Here is a 10,323-nt window from a genome sequence, read left to right as displayed (position 1 = left end):
TGATGATAAGAAAGGTGAGGAATCGGCCCAGAACTGCAAGGGAGGAACTGGTCAATGACATGAAGAGAGCTGGGACCACAGTTTCAAAGGTCACTGTCGGTAGAACACTACGCCGTCATGGTTTCAAATCATGCATTGCACGGAAGGTTCCCCAGCTCAAGTCATCACATGTCCAGGCCCGTCTGAAGTATGCCAATGACCATCTGGATGATCCAGAGGAGGGATGGGAGAAAGTCATGTGGTCAGATGAGACCAAAGTAGAACTTTTTGGTCTAAACTTCCCTCGTCGTGTTTGGAGGAAAAAGAAGGATGAGTTGCATCCCAAGAACACCATCCCTACTGAGAAGCATGGGGGTGGTAACATCATGCTTTGGGGGTGCTTTTCTGCAAAGGGGACAGGACGACTGCACTGTATTAAGGAGAGGATGAATGGGAACATTTATTGTGAGATTTTGAGCAACAACCTCCTTCCCTCAGTCAGAGCAATGAAGATGGGTCGTGGCTGGGTCTTCCAACATGACAACGACCTGAAGCACACAGCCAGGATAACCAAGGAGTGGCTCTGTAAGAAGCATATCAAGGTTCTGGAGTAGCCTAGCCAATCTCCAGACCTAAATCCAATAGAACATCTTTGGAGGGAGCTGAAACTCCGTGTTGCTCAGCGACAGCCCTGAAACCTGACAGATCTAGAGGAGATCTGTGTGGAGGAGTGGGCCAAAATCCCTGTTGCAGTGTGTGCAAACCTGGTCAAGAACTACAGGAAACGTTTGACCTCTGTAATTGCAAACAAAGGCCTCTGTACCAAATATTAACACTGATTTTCTCAGGTGTTCAAATACTTATGTTCAGCAGTGCAAGACAAATAAATTCTTTAAAAATCATACAATGTGATTTCCTGAATTTTTTTTTTAATTCTGTCTCTCAGAGTGGGAATGCACATACAATGTGAATTTCAGACCCCTCCATGATTTCTAAGTGGGAGAACTTGCAAAATCGCAGGGTGTTCAAATACTTCTTTTCCTCACTGTATATGGACCGCCTGTCTGTTTACATCTGACTGTCATCCAATCAGCTAGATGGATGGGGAATGGATGTTTTTAGCGTATTGGATCAGATCGGATGCAGGCGGATATAAACAGACACATGTCTGTTTACATCCACCTCCCCACAGAGAACAATGCGTGGTCCGATTGGGTCCACCTGAAAAATGGACAGATGGACCCAATCAATTCACCTGTGTGAAAGGGCCCTTAAAGCTCTGCTTATCTGCCTCCTCCCCCCTTCCGCTGCCACATTCGGCACCTTTTGGGGGGAGAGGGAAGCTGGTTTTGACAGGTACCCGCTCCCATTTCTGGCTCAGTTGCCCACCCCCCCCTGCAGCACTCTGGAAAACTAAACAAGTCCCAGCAGACTGCAGTCCATTCACATAGCACAGCACGCTTTGCTTATGCACAGTAGGAAACCACCTGTGAAGTTGGAAGGCTTCACTTCCGGTTTCCCTTAGTCAAGATGGCTGCGCCAGCACCAAGTGGAGAATCGGCTTGGGGTATGGACACCGCTGCATCCTGGACGGGTAAGTGCCCTAATATTAAAAGTCATATTTGTAGCTGCTGACTTTTATTTTTTTTTTGGGGGGGGGGGGCAAGGGCCCAGAACTCCGCTTTAAACAGAAAAAACATTTCTTATGGACACATATCCATTTACACCCACCGCTTTATAGAAGAGAATAGAGGTTCCGATCGGGTCCGCCTGAAAAATGGGCAGATGGACCCGATCGGATCGTCCATGTGAAAGGGGCCATTAGCGGCAACTATCCTCTATAGGTGGTCAGATGGAAATGGACCGCCTGTCTGTTTCCATCTGACTTCCATCCCATCTAATCCGATGGATGGAAGGGGAATGGATCCCCATCCATCTCTTTTTGGTGGATTGGATGTCGGCAGGTGTAAACCGACACATATCTGTTTACATCCACCGTTCCATACAGGAGAATAGAGGTTCCGATCGGCGGACCTGATCGGAACCTCTATTCTCCTCTATAGAGCGATGGGTGTAAACGGATATGTGTCCGTTTACACCCGTCGACATCCAATCCGATCCACCAGAAAGAGACAGATGGGGATCCATTCCCCTTCTGTCCGTTGGATCGGATGGTATGGCAGTGTGAAAGGGGCCTTTAGCATCTGCTGTCCTCTATAGGCTGTCACATGGAAACAGACCACCTGTCTGCTTCCACCCGACTGCCATCCTATCCCATCAGATGGACGGAAGGGGAATGGATCCCCATCCGTCTCTTTTTGGTGGATCGGATCGTCCGTGTGAAAGGGGCCTTTTTCGGCTGCTGTCCTCTATACCTGCCTGTTTCCATTCTACTGCCATCCCATCCGATCAGATGGATGGAAGGGGAATTGACCCCCATCCATCTCTTTTTGGTGGATCGGATCATCCGTGTGAAAGGGGCCTTTTTCGGCTGCTGTCCTCTATACCTGCCTGTTTCCATTCTACTGCCATCCCATCCGATCAGATGGATGGAAGGGGAATGGATCCCCATCCGTCTCTTTTTGGTGGATCGGATCGTCCGTGTGAAAGGGGCCTTTTTCGGCTGCTGTCCTCTATACCTGCCTGTTTCCATTCTACTGCCATCCCATCCGATCAGATGGATGTAAGAGGAATGGATCCCCATCCGTCTCTTTTTGGTGGATCATGTCGTCCGTGTGAAAGGTCCTTTAGCAGCAGTGAGTGCAGTTTCAGGGATCTTTAGGTCATTTACATTTTCATGCCAAAAATGTGTATTTTAATAAAATTAAATTAAAAAAAGTGGGTGTTAAATAAAAAAAAAAAAAGTATGAAAGCAGCCTCTCCTCCTATAGCTGGCTATAGCAGGAAGTCTGGTCTCCGGAGGCAGATCCGTGGTGCTGAATGGACAGCGCACTCCAACCAACTTGGATTTGCAAATGTTTCATTATCCCAGTTTGCTGTTTTCTGTGTACGTTCCCTCCCATCTGCTCTCTCTGTCTCTTGTAAATCGGATCAAGCCTGATTCCCCTCACGTCAAACCACATGATCCCATAAAACATTCATCACCTCTCAATCCCTGATCCAGCTCCATAAAACATTCATCGTTGCTTTTCCTCTCACTGCTTTTCCATAGAGTAAGTGGGGAAGGGAAAAAAAAAGAACAGTGATTTCACCAACAGCGCCTGGCAGCCAGAGGAAGCACATCACACGTTGATGTGCTACAAGAGTGCGGGGGAGACAGGGAGCTCTCATTACCAGCTGTCTTCATGGTGGAGACTCACAAGTACCCGGTACACAAGTAGTTCCGATTGGGGAACAGCAAGATCAAGCACTGGATACTCTAAGTGGATGTTGAAGGCAAACAAGAAGATTGTTATTTTGCCCCCAAAAGACTGAAGAGGGCGAGCAGATGGGGAATAGTCTTTGCTGTATTTCTGGAGTGTGATTCGTTTTACTGAAGTTTCCATTTCCTAAGGATTGCCTGTACATTTATTTTATTTAATTTAATTTTTTTACTATTCCAGAGTGCTAAAGGGAATTAAACTCAAAGATGAAGCTATTGTGTATCAAAGGTAAGCAGATCTTTCATAATTTATTAATATGATTTATCTATGATTTTTTTTAAAGGCAGATGTGACAGCTGAATGTATAAGTAGTTGCAGCCCTGTATTTCGGTTCCATGGAAGAGATTGGAGATGTTGGACGATCCCTCTAGTTCCCTCTTCCCTTTAGTTTGCCAGCAGTGAGCGCTGGATGTTATGCAATGTTAATATGATATTATGATCGGGGCTGGGAGAATAGACTGGTGGAAAAAATGTTTTGAAGAGCTGGAGGAAGATGATTAAAGGATGAGGAATGAGGAATTAGAGTTTGATGCGCTAACCTCACAACTACTGTGCCATACCTAAGCACGAAGTAGGTCAGGAATCCAGAAGGACGCTGCTGCTGGGGAGAGACACGGAGCCAATCTTGCGGTGGATCAGTCTCTTGGGACGTTCGGCTCTTTGCCTCTGTGTAGCCTGATAAACTCATTTTATGTGTGATCTAGCAGATGAGTGATGTGCCTTTATGGGGGGGGGGGTTCTGCTACCCATTCTGTCGGCTTTTCAAGCTTACTAAATGTGGGGATCTCACGAATAGATTTGATTTGAAGCTTTTTAATGAATCCTGATTGACAGATGTGGACTGGGAAGAGGTGACGAGAATGTCTGCTGCGTGAACTGTGCTAAATTAACGATGGGATCCTCTGGTGAAAACTCTGCTTTTGGTTTAATCACAGCACTGTGTTTGGAGATTCCCTGGATTGGACTTCAGGGTGTACAGTGGATGTTCTGTCTTGATCTGCCCCAGACATGCTTGTTATGCAATATTTTGCAGTCCTGATCCTGTCGGACTGCATACTCAACCTGATTACACCAAGCTATGCAAAATGACAAACAGACGCCCACCACAGTCACAGGATGGGAGATGCTAGGTGTACTGCAGCTACAGCTCCTGATAGCAGGCAATCCCTGACTGACACTGCTCCAAAAGTTACATCAATTAGCTGAAATACATTATCACTCATTGAACTTAGTCCCACTTGCTGCAAATTTAGCAGAAATACACAGGCATCCTTTTGTTTCTCTCTAGCTGGATGATTTACAAACACATATATAGATCCTGGCTGTCTCTGCAATGCTATAGAATGTGAATCTATCTATCTATCTATCTATCTATCTATCTATCTATCTATCTTTAGTAGATCAAACGATTAAACATACAATTATCTATCTATTTATCTATCTATCTATCTATCTCTAGTAGGTAAATGATTAAACATAAAATTTCTTTCTTTCTTTCTTTCTTTCTTTCTTTCTTTCTTTCTTTCTTTCTTTCTTTCTTTCTTTCTTTCTTTCATTTATTTATCATTAGTAGGTAAATGATTAAATATACAATATTCTATCTATCTATCTATCTATCTATCTATCTATCTATCTATCTATCTATCTATCTATCTATCTTCTATTTATCTATCATTAGTAGGTAGAGTGATTAAACATACAATTATCTATCTATCTATCTATCTATCTATCTATCTATCTATCTATCTAATTTATCTATCTATTTATCTTCTATGTATCTATCATTATTAGGTAAAATGATTAAACATACAATTATCTATCTATCTATCTCTAGTAGGTAAACGATTAAACATAAAATAGCTTTCTTTTCTTTCTTTCTTTCTTTCTTTCTTTCTTTCTTTCTTTCTTTCTTTCTTTCTTTCTTTCTTTCTTTCTTTCTTTCTTGGTAACTGATTAAATATATTTAATTATCTATCTATCTATCTATCTATCTATCTATCTATCTATCTATCTATCTATCTATCTATCCATTCATCCATCCTTCCATCCATCCATCCATCCATCCATCCATTTATCTATCTATCTATCTATCTATCTATCTATCTATCTATCTATCTATCTATCATCTATCTATCAGTAAGTCTGTCTATGTACCTGTCTGTCTACCTGGGAAGGATTATACATTGTGATATTTTATTGTCACAAAAAAGCACCTGAAGTTCAAAGCAGTTGAGTTCTTCAGAATGCAATAAAATACCTTCCAAAACAGGAGTAGGGAGCTGTCATCCTTAAAGTTCTACTTCAATTTATCTCTTATGTTCCAGTCTTCAAGTAAAATCTGAGTGTGTTACATAGATTTGTAGACCTGGACCTTCATTGGGTTTCTGGCAGCATAAAAGAGCAGAAAGTGACTATAGATCCCGTTTGATTAGTTTACACATGCATACTCTGTGTCAGACATCACAGCAATGCTTACTAGAGAGTTTCTTATATGTAAATGGGTAAATTAGCTGCATACCTGACATTTTTCTCTACTCTGGATGTGCTAGATTCCTCTAGCGGTGAAATATGTCTCATTGAGGTTATCTTTGAAGATGTGTAAAATTGATTTGAATCCACATTGTATACACAATTTTGTGCCCTTCAGATACAGTATGTGTATTACATTAATACGCTTTACATTTGATAATTATTCTAGATCCTTGTGTGATATCCTTGACACCATTCTAAACACATGTTTATAGTCTGACACTGAAGATCTGTTTATCTTCTTAAATTATTGGTTCACTGCAGTCATATCAATTCATGTGAAGATATTTTTCAGGCCTTCTAAACAACATTTATGTTCTATCAATCACTGTTCAGAGTGCTGAGAACACAACCATATATTTACTTGCATTGAGGTTAATGCAATGCACAGCACCTATTGTGTAATGGCAGCCTTCCTGCCTTGTCATAGATATTAAAGTGAGTAGAATTCAGGTATGCAGGTTATTAGATGCCTAATATCATTTCAGGTTTTTAGCAATTTTTTTTAGGCTTCCTAACTTAACTGAATAAAGCATTGTGGTTTATTGAACTTTCATTATGCGAGATTCAGCATTATTGATTTTTATCTTGTCTGGATGGGAAGGAAAGGGATTTATGTCAACACTGGCAGGCTTGGAATTTAGGTTTCGATGTTCACTTGCAAGGCCTATGCCACGTTCCTATGTGCTGTATACCATCTCTTTCCACATGACTTGATTAGCATTGTACAAAACATTTCACAAGGTACACAGAACAAAAAAGGCTTGCTACAAATAATAATATTAAAATTCTGCATTTTTTTTTGCTTTTGCAACAAATTTTCAGATTTGGCCTAGTTACCAGGAGGCATAATTTATCTTCAATAGCACAAGTAATATAAAAATAGCAGGCCAACCAATAAATATCACTTTATTTTACCTTTACAAAAGTTTTAACACTCAGATATACTGTACATACTTGTAGCATAATATATCATTTTACACATAGTATTTTCTTTTATATTTAAATAGATAGTACAAAGTATCCCTTTGTAAATGTTAGGCCCATATGTAGTGATTATAATATTAAATACTTTTTTTGTCAATATAAAAACAATCTGAAGCCACACCTCTATCCAAATTATGGCATAATGCCAGTGCATGGGTCCAGCACAATATTTATAGCATTTTATCCTTTTCCTGATTATAGCTGGTCATGGGCAAGGTTCCCACAAATAGATATTTGCTCAAGTAATATGTAAAATAAATAAATAAATGTTTCCCTGTGCAGAAGTCAGCTCTTGTCCTTAGTAGTATGCATTTACTGTTTGGAGGTGTGGATCCCATATTGCTTTGTGCAGTATATTGAATTTAGCAAAAATGGACTCAACTATACCCTTCAGCAGTCTGATGTTGTCTTGGGAAGCAAGATTCTTCACAAAATGAGCCAGCAGAAAAGAAGCAACAGTAATTAATTGTACGGATTGGTACTCAGCAGTAGAAAAGGTAAAATATAAACCATAATAGATAAAAGTAAACTGATAAAGGATTAGGCTAGAGTTCCTTTCAGATCCACATATATTTATCCATTGTTAAATTGTTACTAAACCCACAACAGTAAAATCAGTCTGTATATGCAGTAAAACATGCTGGTTATGCTCACGGTGAAACCTAAGGGGTTAATCCTCCTGATTGTAAGAAAAGATCCTGTCTTCTCTGATCCTCCCCTTCTTCCACAGTCCCCAACCCATCTGCTGATAGTACAAAGCACTAGGAGGCACTCTGCACATGCTCAGTTTGGTGTGTATTGCTAGAGAGGTTTTTTTTGGGGGGGGAAGTGCATGCGATCAGCACAGGGTCAATCAGCACTGTCCAGACAGAGGTCAGGGGTCATACAGCCATATAAGACAGTCAATGAAAACTCCTCCTAAAAAATAAACCAGTGCTTGTCTGGACACTGATAGAAGTCACTAGACTGCCAGACACTGCTGATGAGAAAAGGTATTTAGTAGTTTATATTTACTAAAGTAATTGCATTTCCATGTTCTGTGTACTGTTGGAGACCAGATATAGAGAATGCAGGGTCCTGGGTTTAGTAACACTTTAGCTGTTGATGACTTAACAGTGGAAATTGTATTCACATGATCCTTTAGTGTTGGCCAGTATGGTTCTGCTAGCAAATGCCTTCATTGGCTGTTTGAAATGAGCCACCTAACAGCTGCAGTACATTTATAGCTTGTGGTTGTGTGGGTTTTCTATTGTGACACAACCTACTCTTGGAAACCCACTGATTTTTTTCTCCTGGACTTGGTTGCTTTGTGCTAGAACAATCAAAGCAACTGTGAATAAAGTAATAGCATTGGGAGCTGCTTAGCAGGAAACTTCACACAGCAGATCAGTGGAGAAACAAACTGAAGTCTCTCACCAATCACCAAAGAAGGGGGAACACAACTTTGTAGCAAAAAAAATTAAAATGTCTTGCACAGGTTGCTAAGAATAGAACTGACCATCTTTATCAGCATAATCTTTTACATATTTCTACTTCATCACTGACTATTGTCCATAATGTACATTCCATTCAAGGCATGAGATGAGGCCTCGTCTACTTTGAACAGTTTGAAAACATCAAGTTTCTTATTGTAACAAATATTCAAACATCAATAATGTCCAGGTACCCAGAACAACCAATCAAATTTCAGCTCTTATCAATTAAGAACAATAGGAAAAAGAAGGTGACATATGGTTTCTTAATTTATGCTATTGCATAAAACATTTTGCTCTTTTCTTTTTTAGATAAAAGGCCCCACCCTTTAAGCCTTAGGTCTCCAAATGATCTAAACAAAGGGCCAGTTTACAGTCCTTCAGACTTTAGAGGGGTTGGACTAGGGCCAGTGGAAGTAGAAAATGTACCGGTGCCCAGTGGGAGTCAAAAAAGGATTCTTCTTGGGTGTCAATAGGACTAGTGCTCCATCGTTGGTGTCAGTGAAAGAAATAGAACCCGCCAATGGTGTCAGTGGAAGGGTTATTGACCCATTGTTGATGTCAATGGAAGGAATTCTGGCCCATTGTTGGTGTCAGTTGGAGTAATTGTGCCTTTTCTTGATGTCAGTGGGAGGTTTAGTACCTTGTCCTTGGTGTCAAGGGAAAACATTATGCCCCATCGTTGGTGTCAGTGGGGGGATTTGTGCCCTATTTGATGGTGTCAGTGGATGAATAGTGCCCCGTTGTTGGTGTCAGTGGGAGGAATAGTGACCCATCTTCTGTATCAGTAAGAGATCAGTACCCCATCAATGGTGTCAATGGAAGGAATTATGCCCCATTGTTTGGTGTCAGTGGGACGAATTGTGCTCTTTTGCTGGTGTCGGTGAGAGGAATAGTGCCCCATTGTTGGTGTCAGGGATAGGAATTATTTCCCATTGTTGGTGTCAGTGGATGAAATAATATCCCAAGGGACGGATCAAGGCTCACAAAGGGCTGCATCTGGTTAGCGGGCTGCAACTTTTAGATCGCTACTTTAAGCCATGGTTATAGGCAATGCTTCTATATTTCCCATCGTATATATAATGTTAGCCATTCATTTTTAACACTGGGGGATGATGTATAGTTATAAAGTCCAAATAAGTTCTTTCTCCTAGACACTTTTGAGGTCGCCGTGAATGACATAAATAAAACTTTCAGTAAGATGGCAAACTGAGAATCAAACTTAATCCTGCCATTTAGTGTGGAATGACCATAGATATCAGTTGTTTAGCACCCCCCCTTCCCCCAAAGCCTTAAACAATGGATAAAGACCAATCTCTAGCATCTGTAGTGGGCATTGAGGGGAGTTACTATGCAATACACCTGAGGCTTCTGGTAGACTGTTTTGTAGTCACACTGCAGCCAAGAAATGAGATACAGATGCATTTGTGGATGCAAACCATGGTAGATTTACCAATAATGCAAAACCTTCCATCAGAAGATACATTCCCATTCTTATTCCCTCATTTTTCAATTGTTATAAATGTAATATCAGCATGAAGAACTCACAAACTTCAAAATGGCTCCGTGTTTCTTTTATTTTTATACAATATATGGTAGCTGTCCATTTAACATGTATTTTAGGCAATGAAATAGACAGTACTGCAGAGCCCGTTCGGCCCCATATTCAGCAGTAACCAAGATTCATATGTAGAAGGGGTGTTTCTACTGTTTCTATATATGACAGTATTCCACTGTCACTGGTTGCTAAAGAAGTAGCAGGTGCTTGTACCCACCACATCCGTAGGAAAAGCGGACATCACTGGGAATCCCAGCCACATAAGAAAAGGGGCAGGGATAGCAGTGACATCACTGCCAAAATATGACCACAATGTCACCACTATCACCACCCATTCCTTCATATAACTCATGACATCTCAGGGAGCTGTCATTCAGCTAATAGGGCTGTTGTGATCAGTCATGTGCAGAAGGTC

At 41.0% G+C, this 10,323-nt stretch overlaps 1 protein-coding gene across 1 annotated transcript in view; it reads left to right on the top strand.

Moving 5' to 3' along the window:
• Positions 1–2,919: 2,919 nt before the first annotated feature.
• RTN4R (reticulon 4 receptor) overlaps positions 2,920–10,323 on the top strand; it is a 267,680-nt gene continuing 260,276 nt past the window's right edge. The window contains exon 1 of the mRNA XM_089686658.1: positions 2,920–3,590. The gene's annotated coding sequence lies outside the window, so the exon portion shown is untranslated. The remainder of the gene's footprint in view (positions 3,591–10,323) is intronic.

The sequence above is a fragment of the Staurois parvus genome, unplaced genomic scaffold, assembly GCF_062004578.1.
Source record: "Staurois parvus isolate SC_StPar_1 unplaced genomic scaffold, SC_StPar_1.0 ptg000404l, whole genome shotgun sequence".
Classification (NCBI taxonomy): domain Eukaryota; kingdom Metazoa; phylum Chordata; class Amphibia; order Anura; family Ranidae; genus Staurois; species Staurois parvus.
This window is presented reverse-complemented; position numbering and strand designations above follow the sequence as displayed.